Below are 19,933 nucleotides of genomic sequence, written 5' to 3'. Positions count from 1 at the left end.
AAAAGTACCTCATATATTTGACGTGTATTTTAAATAAATAATGTCTGAGTTGCTCTGGACTGCAGGTGTGGTGCTCCATCCGTCAGCCATTCATCTAGTTTAGAGCTACTGAAATCCATACAGGGACATCAGTAAAGCGGCGATGACAAACGACAGCGTTACGCGGACGACCCCTCCCTCCTGCGCTCACCTCTGACAAAGCATCCATCTATTATTTTATCAACGGCGGCTTCAACTAATGACATTTTCCCCGTAATTAACACCCAGAAGAGCAGGTGAGGTGTTAAATGTCTCTTTGGGGGGGATGTGTGTGTGTGAGGGGGCTGCATTTGTGCAGCCAGTGCCTTTCAAAGTATCTGTCCAGCAGATGGCGCCAGAGCTGCGTCTCTACTAGCGTCCCCGACTCTGCACCACTTCCCTTAATATTCCTATTAATGTCAAATCTGCGTGCAAATCTTCAAGGTTGTGAAGAAAGTGAGAACTGATTTGCTTCAAAAGAAAAAAGAAAAAAAAAAGAAAAGACGCTTTTCAGTTTATTGAGGGTGTAAAGAAGGCAAAAAAATAAAAAAATAAAAAAATTGGGATCGCTTTGAACTAGAAACAGCAGAGAGAGAAGTGAGTTCAGAAAAGGGAAACAAAAAAACCTTGGGCTGAAAGTCTTGGAGCCACTAAGCGGGCTTTGTGTCACAGATAATGGGACAGTGTGAGTGCGCGCTCTGGAGATGCTGGCTGTGTGGCAGAAATTGTTAAAGGATGTTTCTTCTTATCAAAGCCAGCTCCAATTCGCTGCAGATAGCAGAGATGAGCAGCGACGAGAAGAAGAAGAAAAAAAGATTCTTTTCTTTTTTTTCTGATCAATTTTTTTTTTCAGCCTGCAGAAACTGACATTGTGTTTTTTTTGTCTCGCGCACCTTACCCCACAGGAGCACATTATCTCGCATATTTTTGAAGCAGAACACAAAAGAAAGTATTTATAATTCTTTTACGCGTCGCCCAGAGGGAGAACATGTGCATGTGTGAGCATATTTTATCATGTTTGCCAGTATTTAGCTTTATTAAAACCACTGCAGCGCCTCCTTCTTTCTCTGCTTGTTCGAAAGCAAGCAAGAGGAGAAAATTAAAAAAAAAAACAAAAACACAAAACTGGCATTTCGACGCACGTCCACGAGGTTTTCTCTTCTAAGAAACGACTTCTTCAGTGAAAGATGGCATTCTTCTACGGCAATTTAGTTGATTTGGATCAGTGGGTGTAACTAAAGCCTAATGGGAATGGATGATGGCTCTAACAGCACCTGTCTGAAAATGATGGCTTAAATCACTATTCTCTCTTGCGATGAGAAGTGGAAGTAAGGGCTGGAGTTAAGACCGAGCTGGTGTCTGTCCCCTGGTCTGTGAAATGGCTCAATCTCCTCCCAACGATTTTCCGTTTGATTGTTATAAATCGTTTGGAATCGCATTATCTTTGCAATGCTGTGCCCAAAGATTATGGAATCCGGAGAAGCGAGGCAATGACCAAACACGGTACGCGTCGCTGGAGTTTGGTTATTCAAAAAATGTAAACAATAGACACGCACACACACAAAAGAAACTGTTTTAACTATTACATCTCTGATCAACGTTCAAAACGAAGACCCACATTTGCTGCTTCTCCGTCCAGCGAGTTTGTTTGCATCGTACTGATCAGCGGTTCTTTGTGGAGTTCTTTGGCTGATGGGAAGAATTCTCCAGTCTGGGCTTTATGTGACATTTTATAGCACAATCAAGTGACTGTTAGCTTCAGCTGGTATCAAAATGCCGTATTTATCAAATATCAAATATGTCTTAAAAGAGATTTTGCTTCACAATTTATTGGCTTGACATCGGGCCTCTGTCTCTTTAAGAACCTCTCTCTTTCTGAAACACGGCCTTCAGGAAGTCAGCACAATGTGGCCCCTTTATTGACCCCTTTACAAACATTTTTTTTACCACCGTCACACCAAAAAGTGACTAGCACAATAAGCTCAGCAGATGCACAGTTCCAGCAGGTGTTTGGTAATCTCTGGTGGCTAGTCTGAAGGAGCAGAGTGGGGGAGTCGCTGCTCTGTGAGGCAGAAGCTTTGGGGAATAAAGCCCTGAATGACTTTCCTGCTCGGTTTTACTCATGTTGCAGCATTCTGCCTCTCAGCTCTCTGCAGAGTGTTTGACCTCCGGGCTTTACTCCTCACTCACAGCCGTCCAGTGACGGTAAAGTGCCGCTCGGGGTGAGGATCCAGGCCGCTTTCTGGACATGCTAAAGGACAGCTACAGTTACATGGAGTGAAAAGAGTAAAACAACCCTGATTTGTTCAATTCTAAGGGGCGGCCTCATCAGAGCACTTTAGCTAAAAGGGTAATTTCACAAATGGAGACGAAGGCCATTGTGGCGATTTGTCTTTCTTCGAAGAGATTTTTGATATTCTTCTTAGTTAGACAGAGCGCTGCGGTCCTGGAGCGCTATTAGCCGTAACAAAGGTTGTTTTCTTTTTTTCAACAGGCGACGCAAACAATATTGACTAATCTCGTCATACTGGTGTCACAGAAATGACTGGATTTCAGCTGCGTGTGCAGCGAGAAAGATAATGAAAGCATTAAACAATGCTGCTCAGACGAGTCATAAACGTTTGTCCGTTCTGATGACGAAGGCCTGTCGGCAAGGCGAAGAATCAGGTATTATGTGAAAACCAATGCCATTGTTGCGGAAGGCCTGTCTGTTCTCTGCATACCAATGCACCGTTTTAATTAAAGGCTCGGCTTTATAATGAGAACACGCTTTTTTTTTTCCTCTCTTGAGCGGGCTGCGAAATTTTGTGATCTTGTTTGTTTTCCATCAAATACGGCTGGAATGCAAAGTTTTGAAACGTTCCAGCCACAGACGTTTATGTATTTAAATTGTTTTTTTTTGTTTTTCTTTTTAAATGATAGAACAACAGAGAATCAGTCCATAACCATGAGGTGGAAGGAAAAAGAATGCACTCTCTTGCAAATAAAAAATCCCAAACAGAATGACAGGCGCACGGATTGAACCCTCAATACTCTGGCACCTTCAATAAAAATCCAGGGCAAGCAGTTGCCTTCTGATCATTAAACCATGTTCAGCAGTGTTAATAATTCAGCTGTTACATGAAGGTCTTGGAGGTTTGTTAGGGAACCTCGGTGAACAAGAAGCATCACGAACACGGAGGAAACATAATTCATTAAAATGTTCTAAATGATACATAAATGTCACCAATGTACTCTTAAAACCACAAAGTATGTCTTAACATGATGGGTGGCGGCTAATTTTGCTACTCAGTGGTGTGAGAGGGAGGTGAAGACTGGATGTAATTTCTTCAAATAATAAACTGCTGCACACTGTGCAATGTATTCAGCTTTTGATTTATAGGTAATATTTTCTGATGACTAATATTTTCTGAGCTGTTCTTTAAATTTGAGAACACTGGAGCATTTTAAATCTGTAAAAATTAGAAAATAAAAATTGGCAATTTGAGGAACAATTTCTATGATTTACCCTTTTTCAGCATCCTGGACACGTTGCTTGTCCAGGATGTTCGGAACTTTGGATGAAGAATTGCTGCTGCAGTGAGTTCAGGGTCAGCATGCGGGTCCACAGCGCCGCTGTGTTCCTCCTTGAAGAGCATCGATCGGTGGCTGGCAGAACCTAGAGGAGATCTGTTGGCGGTCAAGGTTCAGGTTCAGAAGGCTTATGGTGGCACCAGCCATCCCACATGGACGTCTGCGTCCGCCTGCATCATGTTGAGGTCTCCTGGTCGCAACCTATTCAGTCAGGAAAGCGAGCTCAGCAGCCTCTCCCTCCTCTCCCAGAGCATCATCTTCTTCACTTCCATTCCCTTCCACTGTAAATCTCACACTGTACGTTAACAACATTCGCTGACGTTTGTGGTTGTAACGTCACAAAATATTTTTGAAAAATGAAGGATGCACCACTTTTGAAATGTAGCTTTAATGTTCTGAACTGTTAAATTGCTCGTCCCTCTCTGATCATCTCATAGCACTCTTGAGGCACTCGAGTTATTTGACTTTGATCATCAGAAAATGTTTCATCATGGCTGATAGTCATTAACCATCTGCCAGAGCAGCAACGAAACACAGACATGGTCATCACCTTAGAGACATTTTCTCAACCCTCAGTTGCTACATTAACAGGTCAGTGGCTCACCGGGGGGTCCAACCCAAACAGAAGCCACTTAATTGTAATTCAGTTTTAGACGTGTGTTTTTGAGTCAGTAAGAAGATGAATGCTTGGATTTTTTTTTTTTTTTAACAAAATCAATGTTGACAGAACCACCAACCTACTTAAACTTCTGCTTACTGCTGACGATGAAGCGCTGAGCTACCAGCTTATCCGTAATCCGGCCTCCCCATACCGCATGTCAGAGCTCACTGTCCTCCAGAGAGCTCTTATCGAGACAGAAATTAAGACCTGGGTTGCTGCGATTTTGTTTAATTAAGAACCCCCACCAGTGAATGTCTTCTGAGACTCTAATGTCCCCTTAGCAGAGGATCGCATGTCAAAGCAGACCTTTCATTCTGAGAGGTCGTCCCATGATGATGACACATGGACGGTTTGAGTAGGATCTGAGGTCAATCCTCGTATCCTTGAATTATCGTTTTAGATATATATATTTTTTTATATGAAAATAGCCTGGATGACAGTAACATACATATAAAGAATAATTAAAAATCTGCACCTATTATATCTGGGGATTTTTATTTACACGCAAAGAAGGTCACGTAAAAGTCTTTTATTGTACAGTCCGACAACAACCAAAACAATCGACTATTACTGCGATTAAGTGCCTACAGCTACGCTGCTGGCTCCGAGAGGATGCTGATGCTGACACTGTGTGCAAGTTGAGAAAACATCAGATCGGATGGAAGCCTGGGCGAACTGTCTGACCTCAATCTGCCGGCAGGAGAAATTCATGAGGCATTTATGCGGCAACACAGGAGGTTCATTCTAACTGTAAAAGTAAACCAAAAAGTAATATTTCACTCACTCAGTTAGAATCCAGAATAAGTGGTCGCTGTGTTTCTACCTTGTGCTGCATTGATTTCTGAAGATATGGGGAACATAAACATAGGCTGTCAGGGTTTGGAAGGGTCACAAGTACACCGCTGTGAAACGCACGTCAGTGGCTGTGTTTCCATTGACCGCATAATTGTGCAATTTGACATTTCGAAAATAAATTTGCTAATTTTGAAAACACAGATTTTTTGATCAAAAGTTTTGTTGACGGGATCAGATAAAAGGGTTTTTCAACTGTATTGACATCGGTTTATTTCAAAAAACTTGTACGGAAACACAAGTCCCAAGATCAACAGCTGAATGTTGCCTCTGATGGAAATCGTGAAGAAGACAACGACAGGAAGCAGTTCGATGATTGTACCACCGTATTGTTTTTAATGACTTTTCACTTAAACAAACTTGTTCACTTGTGATTTCAATTAAATAATTTAATCAATGGAAACACAGCAATTGCAAGATTGTGGGTTTGATATTTGTGCAATTCGTCTTGCACACATTTGTGATGGAAATGCAGTTACTGAGATTTGGCGTTGAGGACGATGTTTGTGTCTATTAGACGGTTTTATTTGGTTTAATTGAAATTTGTCAATATCCCGTATTTCTTAGGCACACTGGTGGAAACTGTATGTATGTTGAACATACACCAGAGAAACATAAAACCTTATAATAATAGTAGCAAAAAAATAATAATAATAATAATGTGCTGCCACCACTGATCCCAGTACAAACACTTTTACACACACATCACAGAAACATGCAGTCTTAAAACCCAGGCTTCATTTTTTCCAATACACATAAAACACTGTTTTAGTTTTATTAACATACATAAAAAAATATTATTCACACAAAAAGCTAATGCGTTTGAGGCCTTAAAACACATCCGCAGCTGTGCCTTCACATAAATGTTGTAAATTAACCAAAGTGTTTAATAGATAAACACTTTCAGACTTTCCAAAAGTATTTAATCCATACTAGTATATGCAAACTTTGTTTAGAAAACAGGAATACATTTGTTTCTGCCCTGAGGGACAAAACTTTTAGTTTGATTCACTGTTAGAAAGTGAGAAAAAAAAAACGTACGGACAACATAGATCTACTTTAAGTTGCTCTGCCACACGCAAGATTTTTCTGCATCACCGTTTGACACTTTCTGTTTTCCTCTTTTAAAACCTAAAGTTCTTTCCACAGAAATGTTATCCTGAAAGAACTGCGTTTTGGCATTCTAAAGTTAAGAGGTGTACTTTTGAAAAATGACCTTGGAAAATTTGTCAATTCATTTCAAAGATTTCTCACATTCTTTTAAGACTAAATTATTGCCCCTTTTCTGAGTAAAAAAAACAAACAAAAACATATCTTCTCAAATTGAATGTTGACTTTGTCCTGGCAGATTAAAAAACTCTCTTTTGGCTTACATCTTCTCCCCTGACCTGGGTTCATTTCAAATTGAAGTACAAATCAAGATTTGTAAAGTTGTAAGGTGAAGCTACAACTTTGGCAGAGAGCGACAACAGTAAACTTTTTTAGGAGCTTTGAGTTTTTTGCATTTTTTCCATGTTTTGACCACAGACTAAAATCATGTTGTTGGAATTTTCTATTTGACAGACAGACAGAAAGTAGTGATTGAAAAGTTGGAGGAAAAACATAATGGGTTTTTTAAATTTATTTTACAAATCAAAATCAGAAAAGTGTGAGGCGCATTCCCTAAAAACAAGGCAGTACTTGAATTTAAAATGTACAAAGTCCATCTATGTCTATTTTAGTCCCAAAGTAAGGGGCCAAGTTGGCACGGTGTCTGATCCTGGTCTGAACTGATGGGCCACTGAGTGGGTGTTAGCAGGCGACTTGATGAGTCCTTGAATGAACGGGGATTACCTTCTGGGTCCAGGGGCCGGTTGCCCCTAAGAAGTATTGTTGTTCAAATGTGTGTGGGGAATGCCAGTGTGTGTACAGTTTCTATTCTTTGTGTAAGGTTTCAGTAATCTCTCGGGTTGGGTGTTGGATTTCCCCAAATTCAACCCAGCATCATCCAAATGTGGGACCTATTGCCCCCATCACACTCCCTGCCAGTGGCTAGTGCCTCTGTCCATCAATGCGTCAGATGTTCTGGTGTGCTTGAGTGTGTGCCGGCTCGCTCCTGGTGTGTTGCTTGGCGCACACCAGGAGTGCCTAGCTCTGTCAGTCCTCTGCAGGGAGGTGGACTGCTCTTGGGTCTCAGGTCTCTGGTTCCAGGCCTGAATCTGCTCCGGTATAGCTGGCTGCTGGCAGAGCCAGTGGAAGCGTCACTGCAGCCCGCTGAGGCTGAGGGAATATTTGTCTTGAGTCGAGACAGTTAAGCTCGATGGAGCTTAGCGCAAGGAGAAAAAGTATTAGAGGCTGCAAAACACTTAAACTGGGGTGGAGGGTTACCTTCCAGCAGGATGAGAACCCTTGACACTCATTCAACGCAACAGTGGAACGGATAGATCAAAGCATACTCCAGTTCAGGTCTAAATCCATTTGAGAATTTGTGGCAAGACCTGAAAACTGATGAGCTCAGACTTTCTCCATCCATCGGACTGAGCCTGAGCAGTTTTGCAAACAGCTCAGCCTCAGACTGAGGCAAAAAAGGAGCTATTGGCATAAATTTCAGTTTCTAAATGTAGAAGGCTGTTGCTCATACCCCAAAAGACCTTCAGCATCAAACAAAGGAGGTTTCCAGAAGGTTCAGGGGTTTGAACACAAAAGACTGATTTGTCAAAAATCTTGAAAACCATGTCTTTCTCCTTTCACTTCACAATTAACACCTTGTGTTAGTTTATCACATAAATCTCCAGCAACGTACGCTGCAGTATGTGGTGGTATGACATTAAAAAGTTGGAAGGAAAACTGAGCTGTAAGGTCTCTTGTCAAATTTTGAAAACAATTGTTTAAAGCATTGTTTCCTCTCGACTAAATTAACTGGCTGTAAAGGCATGCATTTTTATTGATCATTACATCACATATTATGACTTACAATCTGCTTCTCTCTTTTAAAATGAGATGTGTTCATTCTTAAAGTAGTTGTAAGGAAGGCTGTAAGAGACAGGTGCGATGCTTCATTCGTCTTTACCATCCAGGATGAAAGTGGATCAGAAGGGAGAAAAAAGCAAGAGGAAATCTTCAAGATTCTCCCATAAGGTGTAAGAGTGTATATATTCCTCAGAGCACTAGAATTGTGCGCAGCCTTTCATTGGCTTTCATCCTCGGCGTTCACACAGTCCATCACCCCGCACCACACATTATTCCTTCGACTTTCATTCATCTCACCTGGGCCACAGAATTCATCGCTGTAAATTACAAAATCATTTGATCTCCTCTGGAGGATTTATGAGGCCGGTTTCTGTGGCCGGGTCCCGTCGTTGACACCGTGCATGTCTTTGATGCTTCCTGATCTGTGAAATAGGTCTTGCAGTCGCTGGGATTTTCCTCTTCTCTGCTGCCAGGAGATGAAAGGGCCTCACGAGGAGAATGGGACGGTGATCAACTCTGTCAGGCAGGCGATTCAGTTGACAAACAGCGCCACGCTGACGCGAAAGGTCATGCCCCCTTTTCTCTGCTTGACCAGCGAGCAGAACCGTCCGTCGTCTTCCTCATCCCGTTTCCAACCGCTCCCGCAATGTCACAGCAGGATATGCACAGAGCACTTTTGTCGTGTTATAACTCCAAAACCTCAGTGTGTTTTATTATTGGGATTTCATATGAGCAACGAAAAGTACAGCATGACTTCGAAGGAGAAGAATACCTGATTGTCATGGTTGAATGTTGGTGAACAGCTTCGCGCATCTATAGGCCCTTCTTTGCAAAATAGTTCAAAGACATTCAAAGTGGATGCATGCGGCCTATGAAAAGCAATTTTCAGATCTTACAACAGGAATTTAGGTCAGCACTTTAAGTAGGCCGATCCAACACATGAACATCCTTTGATCTCAAACGCTTCGTTGTCGTTCCGGCTGGAAGTTTCAGTCGCTGCTCTGCTGCAGCCTCTTCCAGCAGTGCCATGTATCTTCTTGTCTTTTCTGACCAACTTCAGTCTCCCTGTTGAAGAAAGACATCCTGACAGCTCGATGCTGCCACCATCTGTTTCAAAGTGGAAGTGGTACATTAGAGGTGCTCGGGCAGTTTTAGCTTCCTCCCTAATATGGCACTTTGTCTCCAAGCCCAAAAGGTCTGGTCTCATCTTAATGCCTTGGTCCATGTTTGCTAATCAAACCCAAGTCTCGGCTTGGCTGAAGTGAACTCTGGTGCGGTTTGAATGCATATGTGAATGCCAGTCAGGTTGATGAACGCTCCAAAAGCAGGAAGTACACAACAGCACAGTGCATTCTGTGTAAATACAACCAAAACAAGCCTGTCTAGCGAGAAATGGCACACGCTCTTTTACCAAAGACAAAAGAGAAATCCTACAACTGCTAAAATCTGACGCCACTCCATTTTTGTTAACATTTTGTGAAGGTAAAAGTTACATTCAGTGTCTTCTTGAGGTTTTCATCTTGTCTCCTGCAGTGGTGCTCGGTGCAGCGCCACCACAGGTTGGGGGGTGAACAGGTTTTTCCAAAGGGGTTGATTTGTTTGACGGTGCAGTGTGAAAGCAAACCAAACCAATTGAAGGTTTAACAAATGTTACAATTTTGTTCCTCGATCGTATTGAGTCTAATGGAGTGAAAACACCCTTAGGTCCTACAAACAGAAGCAAATGTTACGTTTGGTTCCTTATTTCCATATTTTTCATTATTTCCAAATGAACCAAATCTGTTTTGTAGTCTAACAAACCTCTATTAACGTCCGTGGAGCAAAATGTTAATGGCTAAATTTAACATTTTAATTCTCAACACAACACATCATGTGTAGGAGCTAACAGTAGGAAATGTGTCAGGTTTTGATGCTGGCTAGATGTCAGATTTATTTATACAGGAAAAAAGGCATAATCAGCCGAGTCTTTCTGTGAGAACAGGACAGCCAACCCAGATCTGTCTGATTCTGATGAGGAGTCAGACTCCAGACATAATGATGGAACTCTGTGTAAACACAAAAACACAAAATAATTCGCAAGGGAAAAAGCAACTGCAAAGAAAAGTAGCAGCACACCTGGCTGGCTCGTCTAACCTTGTCCAATTTAACCAGCATAATTATTTCAGGGAACAAACAATGGCAGAGGAAAACAAACAAAAGACGCAGCGGAGAGTGGCTTTTAATACGCATCCACAGATGAAAACATAATGGGATTATGCAAAAGTGTCTGACCTTCAGTTCACTGCTGCTGTCCCTGAAAGCTGTGGATGAAATTAGTGAGACAGAAACAAGTTAGCGCCGAGCGTCAAAATCCCAACAAATGTGGAATTCGGCCCATTTGTCTCAATTTACCCATCAAAGTCCTGTGAGCGTCTTCTGATCCCGTTAGATGGATTCCGTGGATGAGAAGGACTTCACCGAGCCTCGGACAGGCAGATCTGACGGCCGCATCCGGGAGGCAAGGTGTGGAGGTAGACGTGTGTGTGTGGGGTGGTGGGCTGCTGGGGAGGGGGATGGAAAGCCTCCATTGTCACCCTCAGGGCGACTGAAGGTGAGAATGGAGACGAGGGGGGGAAGCCATTGAGGAGGAGGGGAGTGTTTAAAAAAGACACCTGAATTGAGAGTAATGAATCCAGAGAGGAGCGCAGACATGTCTTTCATCTTTAGGCAAAGCTCACACCACTCTTTCATCATCGTCATCTAAAAATATGTGCATGCTCATCGCGCGTACCTGCAGGCAGGGAAGGAAGACACGTTTCACTTTCAAAGAACATCCCCGGCTTTACCTCCAGGTACCGCTTTTCAGGTCCGACTGCGCTTGGCAGCGGAGCGGCGAGTGATTAAAGAGGCGAAACACTCCCGCTGCGAGGATCGGGCAGGTGACAATTATTTACCCAGAAATTAGCCCCGTTACTTCGCCTGATGAATGCGTATGAAAATGAAAAGTGAAAACTCATACTGGCGGGCTTACAGCACAGCTAAAACAATCATAAAAAAGGGGAGCGGGAGTGTTTGAAGACAACCTCCTCAGAGCGACAGAAAACAATCAGGAGTTGCTTTCCTGTTGATTTCTGAAGTCTGAATATTTATCCAAGGCCGAGGCGTTTTCATGTGATTTAATTGATTATCTGTTTCAATCTGTTGTCACAGCGAAAGGAAAGTCACATCGAGTCAGTTGTGGGTTTTTTTATTTTTTATTAGTGCTGCTCCCGCCGTTATTCGAAAGAATGATTTTGACGGTACGCCACTTTGTTCAGGAAACCTGGGCTCAGGTAGACAAGAAGTGAAACTCCGGACAAGCAAGACATATTAAAAATTGAGGCCTTAAAACGACTTAAATTCATTTAAAAAAAAAACTAGGCTAGCAATGTAGCCAGGGTATGCTAGCGAGGTACTAGCTAGCCAGCAAGAAAATGTACCACTGCTGTATTAGACAAGTGTTAGCCTCCTAAATAAGTGAATGTGAAACGTCGTAGTACAGGAGGACAACATTTTCAGCTATTTCCTCAAGAAAGCCCCAGAGAAGCGCTTTTCATCCCCCGCAAATTTGGAACAAACTTCTTGAAAACTGCAAAAATGCTGAAACGCAGAGTTCCCTTAAATCAATGCTAAAACTACAATTGCTTTGAGCTGCCTTTGATAAATAACAGAAACATATATTAGATCTCGTCTTCTCTGTATCTTGCCACTATAGAACGTTTCTTTTTTAGTTTGTTTCTTGTGCGTTGCTTTCATCATGTGACGCACTTTGAACTGTGTTTGCTGCTGACATGTGCTGCACAAATAAGCTTGACTTCACCTGACTCACTTAATACCCAGTGTTGCTCTATAAAAAGCGGAACAACAAAAGGAGAATATTTCACTCAATATATATGAAAAAGCTCTACTAAATAATGTACTTATTCCATATTCTTGCTTTTTCCTTCCAGCTCTGTGTGTATATGTTGAGTCAAATCTATTAAAGGTTTATATTATTTACTGCAGCCTGTCAACTTTGAGGTCACATGCAAAACCGGATTCTATCTCCAGACATTTGAAGAGAAATTGTGTTCCGGCACATGTTACCAAACTCACCTTATAGTATTCTAAAGAACATGGTTATTGTATGCTTTTTCTTGACATTTTCATTTGCATTTCAACAGTTTTTGTGTGCCCTGAAAATACGTTGAATAATTCGACAGAGCTGTGCCTGCTGTCACTGCATCACCAGAAATATTCAGTCTTCTCAGTTAACCTGTTCTTAAAAACAAAGGTCCAGTGGTACTTTAAGAAATTCGAGTGTTGATCAAAGAAAAAGAAAAAATCGAATAAAGGCATTTTTTGTCAATAGCTTGGGATATTTAGCATCATCTCAAGACTTTTTTACTTTGAATGGAAAATATTTCTGCAACTGCTGAATCTTGGCGCTGTGGTGACGCTCTGCAAGGAAGTCAAATCTTTCACACGGAAAAAAACTAATTTCACCGTCTTCTTTACAGACTGATTTGGAGGTAAAAGTTGGCGGATAATTTGACACTTTGAGTTTGGGGGGCGTGGCCAAGAACTCACGATCTGACATGAATTTGTTATAAAAGTATTACTGATTATACTTTAGTTTTAATAACAAAAAGTTGCAGAATTTTTCAAGTTTAGTCAGTGACACTTTTATAACAAATTTATGCCAGATCGTAATTTCTCGGTTAATGACAAGTGGTCATAACGAAGACATTTTGAATAATGTCAACTTTGTGTTAAAAGTGTCATGATTTGCCGAATCATGACACTTATGGCAACAATCACAAATATTCTTGAAGACTTGCTCATGTTCTAATTCACAACCCGTCAAATAAAATGTTTCCCATTTGGATACATGATGGAGTGGAGGCGACGTGTCTGGCTCTTTAAAATATTTCCCTTCTGCAGGGCTTTCATGATACCTGTACACGGTTGGCTAACGTTAGCACAGTGAGCAGCTAGCTTGAAGTTACACTCTTTTCAACAAATATCACGTTTTTATTTTACTCACGGCAACATTGTTGGAAGCAGTGAAATGTTATAATATAAAGTGGGTGTGATGTAAGACCACGTGTGAAAAAAGTGGAAGGCATTTGTTTTGGTACGTATAGCATGCTTGTTGCTAGCTAGTAGCTTGACATTAGCAGGTAGCTACAATTTGCAGCTATAGGCACAACTAAGGACCGTGTTGTTTATTTTTATCATTCTACTGTATTATTTCTTTAATGTTGAGAAATGTCTCTTCAGTTTAGTCATTAAAAAGCTTTTTTTTTTGACTATGTCTTTTTAAGCTAACTTCCACTGTTAATTCCACTGTGTTGTTTTTGACAGTAATTGCATTGTGCCATAAATTAGCATTAGGAGTAGCACTTAGCTCAGCAGGGGAGCTCACAGTTGGTGGATACCTGTGGGATTTAACTTCTGTTTGTGTACTCTGAGAGCAAAACCACATTATTAAAGAAAGAAAAGAAAGAAAAGTCTTTCCCGGGAGAACTGATCCCGGTTTTTCAATATTGGTCTGTGCACACTTGTAGGTAATTGTGTGCTTCCGAACTAAGGCTCAGTGGCTCATTGAGTGCACAAGCAAAAGACATAAAGTGCTTTGGACCATCCGACTGGAATTACCGTGACCCAGTTAGCCTGAACCGCTGGCTCGCTGCCGCCGCGGCAAAGGCAACCTGGCTTTGCTCGTGCAAATTCCTCCTTAATTGAAGAGACAGCTTAGCGAGGAAAGGCCGCAGCTTTCAAAGGGCATTTAGGTGGGAGGTTTATTTTCACTTGAGGTGGGCTTAGTCATTGGCTGAGTCATAGGAAATGGGACTTGACGTGGGGGTTTTTCTTCCCCTCCAAGAGCACCGAGCGCAGAACTGACATTACCAAAAGCGGTCAGCAAACACAAAGTCGCATATTTACATCTCCTCTAAGCAATCGGCAGTCCACAGTCGGACCTGCTTATTTATTCCGCTGCTGAATTGCGTTTGGAGAGATGAATGCCGTGTGATTTTGAGACATAATTACTACATCCCGCTGTGAATGGATATGCCAGTTTTCTCTCAATAATTGGCCGCAGGATTCCCGGCTGTGAGATTGCCGTTTGTCTGGTTGTGGCAGCCTCTGCTTTCCAGCGGTCCCTGCGGACCAAAAAGTGCTGATTCCGAGTGCTTTCATAAAGAACTTATTCTCTCCTAATCGCAAAGCGGCCTCCCGGTGCGTGTGTGTGTGTGTGTGTGTGTGTGTGTGTGTGTGTGCGCGGGCGTGCGGGTGAAGCCCGTGCGTCCGCCCCAGTTTTGATAAATGCGAACTGGGAGTTGTGAAACTGCTGCCAGGCTCCGAGGTGCCACCCAACACTGCTGAATAAATGAACAGAACTAATTGTTTGTTTATGATTTGAAATATTAATAAGGAGGAAAATATGAGGCAATCAGCTCAAGTCACCATTTAGGACAAACATGGCTCCCGGAACCTCGTGTAAACATTCAGGGAACATTGTCTGTTCCCTACATGTTAAGGCCACCTCCCAGCCAGCACACCTAGGTGGGCCCCATATGGGATATAAGTGGGCAGGCAATATGGGTCCCAAAAGGGTTTGTCCACGGTTTCCATGGTGGCCCCACATGGGTTTGCCCAAGTAGATTTTAATGGGTGCTGACTGGGTTTTCAGTGGGTCCCACATGGTTAACTCCCATGAGGCCCATCTGTGGCCCACTAGGGTGCTGTCAGGAATATTTACCTGGGTCCCAATTGGGTCTGAACTGGGCTAGAATATGGGTACCAAGTGGGTTTGTCCACGGTTTCCATGGTGGCCCCACATGGGTTTGCCCAAGTAAATTTTTATGGGTGCTAACTGGGTTTTCAGTGGGGCCCATGTGGTTAACTCACATGAGGCCCTTCTGTGGCCCACTAGGGTGCTGTCAGGAATATTTACCTGGGTCCCAATTGGGTCTGAACTGGGCTAGAATATGGGTACCAAGTGGGTTTGTCCACGGTTTCCATGGTGGCCCCACATGGGTTTGCCCAAGTAGATTTTAATGGGTGCTGACTGGGTTTTCAGTGGGGCCCACATGGTTAACTCACATGAGGCCCATCTGTGGCCCACTAGGGTGCTGTCAAGAATATTTACGTGGGTCCCTATTGGGTCTGAACTGGGCTAGAATATGGGTACCAAGTGGGTTTGTCCACGGTTTCCATGGTGGCCCCACATGGGTTTGCCCAGGTTGATTTCAATGGGTGCTGACTGGGTTTTCAGTGGGTCCCACATGGTTAACTTAGATGAGGCTCATCTGTGGCCCACTAGGGTGCTGTCAGGAATATTTACCTGGGTCCCAATTGGGTCTGAACTGGGCTAGAATATGGGTACCAAGTGGGTTTGTCCACGGTTTCCATGGTGGCCCCACATGGGTTTGCCCAGGTTGATTTCAATGGGTGCTGACTGGGTTTTCAGTGGGGCCCATGTGGTTAACTTACATGAGGCTCATCTGTGGCCCACTAGGGTGCTGTCAGGAATATTTACCTGGGTCCCAATTGGGTCTGAACTGGGCTAGAATATGGGTACCAAGTGGGTTTGTCCACGGTTTCCATGTTGGCCCCACATGGGTTTGCCCAGGTTGATTTCAATGGGTGCTGACTGGGTTTTCAGTGGGGCCCATGTGGTTAACTTACATGAGGCTCATCTGTGGCCCACTAGGGTGCTGTCAGGAATATTTACCTGGGTCCCAATTGGGTCTGAACTGGGCTAGAATATGGGTACCAAGTGGGTTTGTCCACGGTTTCCATGGTGGCCCCACATGGGTTTGCCCAGGTTGATTTCAATGGGTGCTAACTGGGTTTTCAGCGGGACCCAGATGCCTTAATCCTGTAGGAACAATTCTCATCTAACCTGGATGTGAATTACATTCATAGATATGCAATCTTGATCAACAATCCAAAGTCTAGCTTAAAACGTGTTCAAATAAAAAATAAAAAAGAGATGAAAAATTTATTTTGCTCAAGGCTTTTATTTGGTAATTTAAAATATTGTCAGGAGTTATTTTTTACCTCACTACAGCAATTATTAGAACTTCATTAATACTCAGGGAATGGTGCCACAAAAAGAAATCTGCAATTATTCACGACATCTTTGAAAATAACAGAAGCTAGTTTACTATAACAAACTTATAAACAGATCTATAAATATATATCTATAGATGCACACAAATAAAGACACCTACATATTTTCCTACAGGTCTATAAATGTATACATCTAAATACTATCTATATAACTTTATACACGTATATTCACATTGATACACACAATGTGAATATACACACCTATATAGATCTTTCACAATACATTTTTGTTAAACATTTTTAAAAAATAACCTACATGCCATATGCATGCTTAAATTTGAAATCTCTCATACTTTACTGAAACTGTCCATCTTGAAAGACCTCCCCAACCTGAGTTTGAACTGGCAGTCTCTCTAGTCTATTTCCACTTCCACTCGGGCTCCAGTAAACCACTTCGAGAGTCTTTGCTGTATGCTTGTGTGATTCTGTAGATGGATAATTTCTTTTAAGTCCCCTGAAATAACAAGCAAAGGTAGAAATTGTATTAGTGTTTCATTTTAGCACAATGTAACATTCATGAGATTTGCATCTCCCCCTTCATGGGGCAAAAATGCTTGCAGAGATATGCCATAATCAAAAGGACTCTTGAGTCATCATTATTATGTACAGAAACTATATTCTTACTGTAAATTTAAAATATATCCATCTATATAAATCAACTACTAGGTTCTATCGTGGTTTTGTGGTTATTTTAATATTGTTTGAAATGCAAACAATATTACCTTCAAATTTTTAAGTTCTTAACAACAGTGAAAGAATACTGTTCAAATAAAACCAAAAATTGAAGACTCAATTTTTAACCTAAAAACATTACTAAAAATAACAAACAACCAAAATAAATAAAATATGTTTAAGAAAGAAAAGTGAAAAAAAAAAGTTACTCTGACAATAAAAACTGATATTTACCATACAAAACATCAAAGAGACGCAGGTCCAAGAGCTTGTTTCCAATGTTGGCCAAAAAGGTTGAACTGGACTTCCAGTTCATGGGACATGAGGAATCGCACAGCTGGTTGTATTGTGTCATCTAAGGATGCTCCTCCAATTTCTGTAGCCATGGCAACCTTAAGTACAATGACAATAACAGGACAACATTTTGTTTTGTTCATCAGTTTGTTATTATATCACTCTTATGTGCTTAATTTTACTAACATATTAATCTACCTTTTTCAAATCATTATAAAGTGATCTTCACACGCTGATCCTCTTGAAGCCTGCAAAAATATATATTTTATTAGTGCAATATAACATTTAGACTTTTCAAAAAAATAAAAAAATTAAGGCAAAACAGCCTTTGTATAGATTAACTACTGAAGCCTTATATTGTAAACACTGAACAGTTTTGCAATTATCCTAATTTCTTTGTTAACGTGACAGGACTAAGACAGTAGTATTACTCTTAAGAGAAGTTTAGAAAATCACTATAAATGTAACTAATAAAGCCTAAAAACATTGTACATATAAAAAAATTAGAGCTACAATTAAATATAAGTACATTTCACATAACTGCTAGCTAAATATTGCAAAAATATCAAAAATAATTTCTTCATCTTTCAATATTTGTTTCAGGCTTGGCCACTGATTGACATGATGGGTTTCAATTTACGGACCCACATGCAGTAACCACACGTTGGATAGGGATGAGTGAGTGATTTATTTACAACAGGACAAAATAAAATCTATTTCCCGGACATCAGCGGAAGGGTGAGGACCACTCGACCAGGTTGGCCTGAAACGAGAACTTAGTTATGACGGGCTTAGAATGAGTGATCGGAGGGGAAACAGGAACAGGCTTACTTCGGTGCGGGTCTTTCGAGGCGTGGGTGTGAGATGCCAGGTTCCTGAGAGAGGGTGTGCAGCGGTTCTGAAGGTAAATGCGAGGTGGGAATGGAAGAGAGCTGGAAGCTCGAAGGGTGGAGTGGAGGCAGTGGAATCGGCGGAGCGAGCAGGCAGGTATTCACTGGTGAGTTCTCGAATGAGGCGACAAAACCCCTAGGATCGAACAAACACAGAGACCAGGTGACTTCTAGTAGACACAGAAACGTTCTCAGAAAACTGTTCACAACAGGAGAGGCCAGAGTGACTACCGGTGTATGCAACCATCTAGCAGTCAATCTAGCGTAGACTGAAGATTCTGCTGCTCCTCCACCTGTGCCAAGCTCCACGGGCTCCTCACAAAGATCCTCGCTGAAATAAGATGCGACACTCACATACACACACAGGAACCCTGACACTGATGACTACTCTAGACCAACACAATAGCGGCAGATTGAAATAAACTATGACATAACAAAACGCTTTAAAGTGTCACACAACAATTTAAAAAAGAATTTAAAAATATGAACTACAATGCCTTCATCCTATTTACAAAAAACCTTTTAGGCCCAATATACTGAAACCACATGGGCCCCATATAGTGTTCCCATTTCTGTCCCATGCCCAGTTAGCCCACGTTAATGCTGAATTGGGCCCATACATTTAACCCAATTGAGCCAACAATATGAGTCCCATTTCGGTTAACCTTATGAGCCTCACGCAGTTGGCCCAGATAAAACCCATGCCCTCTTATCATTACCTATATAGCCCAAAGCTAAACGATTCAATGCAGTTTTATTGAAAAAAACGACAATAATAATCTTGCATGGGTCCCAGCCAAACCAGCCTGAATCCATACATGAGACCCACCCATGCATGCTGATGTGACTGTGAGAAAGATTATTAAAAGCCCAAGTACATAGAATGAAAGCACAATAGTTACTCTTTTTAAATCATACAAATGGTTTTATTGTGTCCAGACACTTTGTAACAACCTCTGCTAGCAACATAGATTCTTCAGTGAACCGATTTCATTCTGCCTCGTTGGCGCTCAAATGAACCAATGGCAGCTCAACAAATAGAATGGCGGCGGTATTTGAAAATGGTTTGGCCCACAACGCTGCGTTTGAAATCGGTCTGCACTAAAATCTGCTTATTGTGTGTAGCTGTGTGTGTTAGCAATATCAGAAAAAGTATCACCCTAAAGAAAAGCAAAAATAACAATAACAATTAAGCCTCTTTTGGGATACTGTCGTCCGATTTGTTACGAGCAACAATTTTTTTAACAAGCGATTTAAAATCTCTCCCTAAAATTTGGTACTAGGTAAAACAGAAGAAATGTACTTACAGATTCTTTCGTAGATCAGCCAACAGGCAGACTCCGCGCCAACGGACTGATGAAGAGAACAGGCTTGATTTTGAAACCCCATATCCATCCGCGGGTCATTTTACGTTTTCCAAGAAACACAAGATTAATTTTTGAGAGTGCTACATCGGTTTAACAAATGTAAAACCGATGTAGCAAAAGTTCTCAATGTAAATAAATACATTTCGTTGTCCTCCTTATTCAAATATGTTTTGGAACTATTTTCTTCAGTGGATGTGTAAAGTGCCTACGGTACTTCAATTCACCAACCTTTATTGGCAACGGTGCCTCAGAGCAAACAATGAACAAAAAGGTAATTGGAACCAAATGAATCATTAACAGAAATGTTATGTTTTTTTATTTTTATTTTTATTTATACTGATGACTTGGAAAATGTTTGCAAATATATGAAAAAACAGATGCTCAAAATTTTACTCTTGTCTCTCACTTGCTAATGAGTTTTGTTTATTTTCTAAACATTTTGTGATATTTTTCACAATGGTCTGATCTGAACTATTTGTCCAAATAAAAATTTAAATCTTGCTGCGAACAGGCTGCAG

General features: G+C 41.5%; 1 long non-coding RNA gene across 4 annotated transcripts; it reads right to left on the bottom strand.

Annotated features, from left to right (window-relative positions):
• Positions 1-16,099: 16,099 nt before the first annotated feature.
• On the bottom strand, positions 16,100-19,601 carry LOC129361602 (uncharacterized). 4 transcript variants are annotated; one of them, XR_008606162.1, is made up of 6 exons: positions 19,356-19,601; positions 18,280-18,379; positions 17,990-18,184; positions 17,357-17,406; positions 17,099-17,256; positions 16,100-16,646 (listed from the first exon to the last, which is right to left on the bottom strand). It is a non-coding gene; the product is annotated as an uncharacterized LOC129361602 (long non-coding RNA). The 4 variants fall into 4 exon arrangements; XR_008606161.1 differs by lacking the exon at positions 19,356-19,601 and having other exon boundaries at positions 18,280-18,491; XR_008606160.1 differs by lacking the exons at positions 18,280-18,379; positions 19,356-19,601 and having other exon boundaries at positions 17,990-18,270.
• Between the last annotated feature and the right edge of the window lie 332 nt (positions 19,602-19,933).

This window comes from Poeciliopsis prolifica, unplaced genomic scaffold (assembly GCF_027474105.1).
Source record: "Poeciliopsis prolifica strain line A6 unplaced genomic scaffold, Auburn_PproV2 SCAFFOLD008, whole genome shotgun sequence".
NCBI lineage: Eukaryota > Metazoa > Chordata > Actinopteri > Cyprinodontiformes > Poeciliidae > Poeciliopsis > Poeciliopsis prolifica.
Note: the sequence above shows the minus strand (reverse complement) of the source record. Positions and strands in the feature narration are given on the sequence as shown.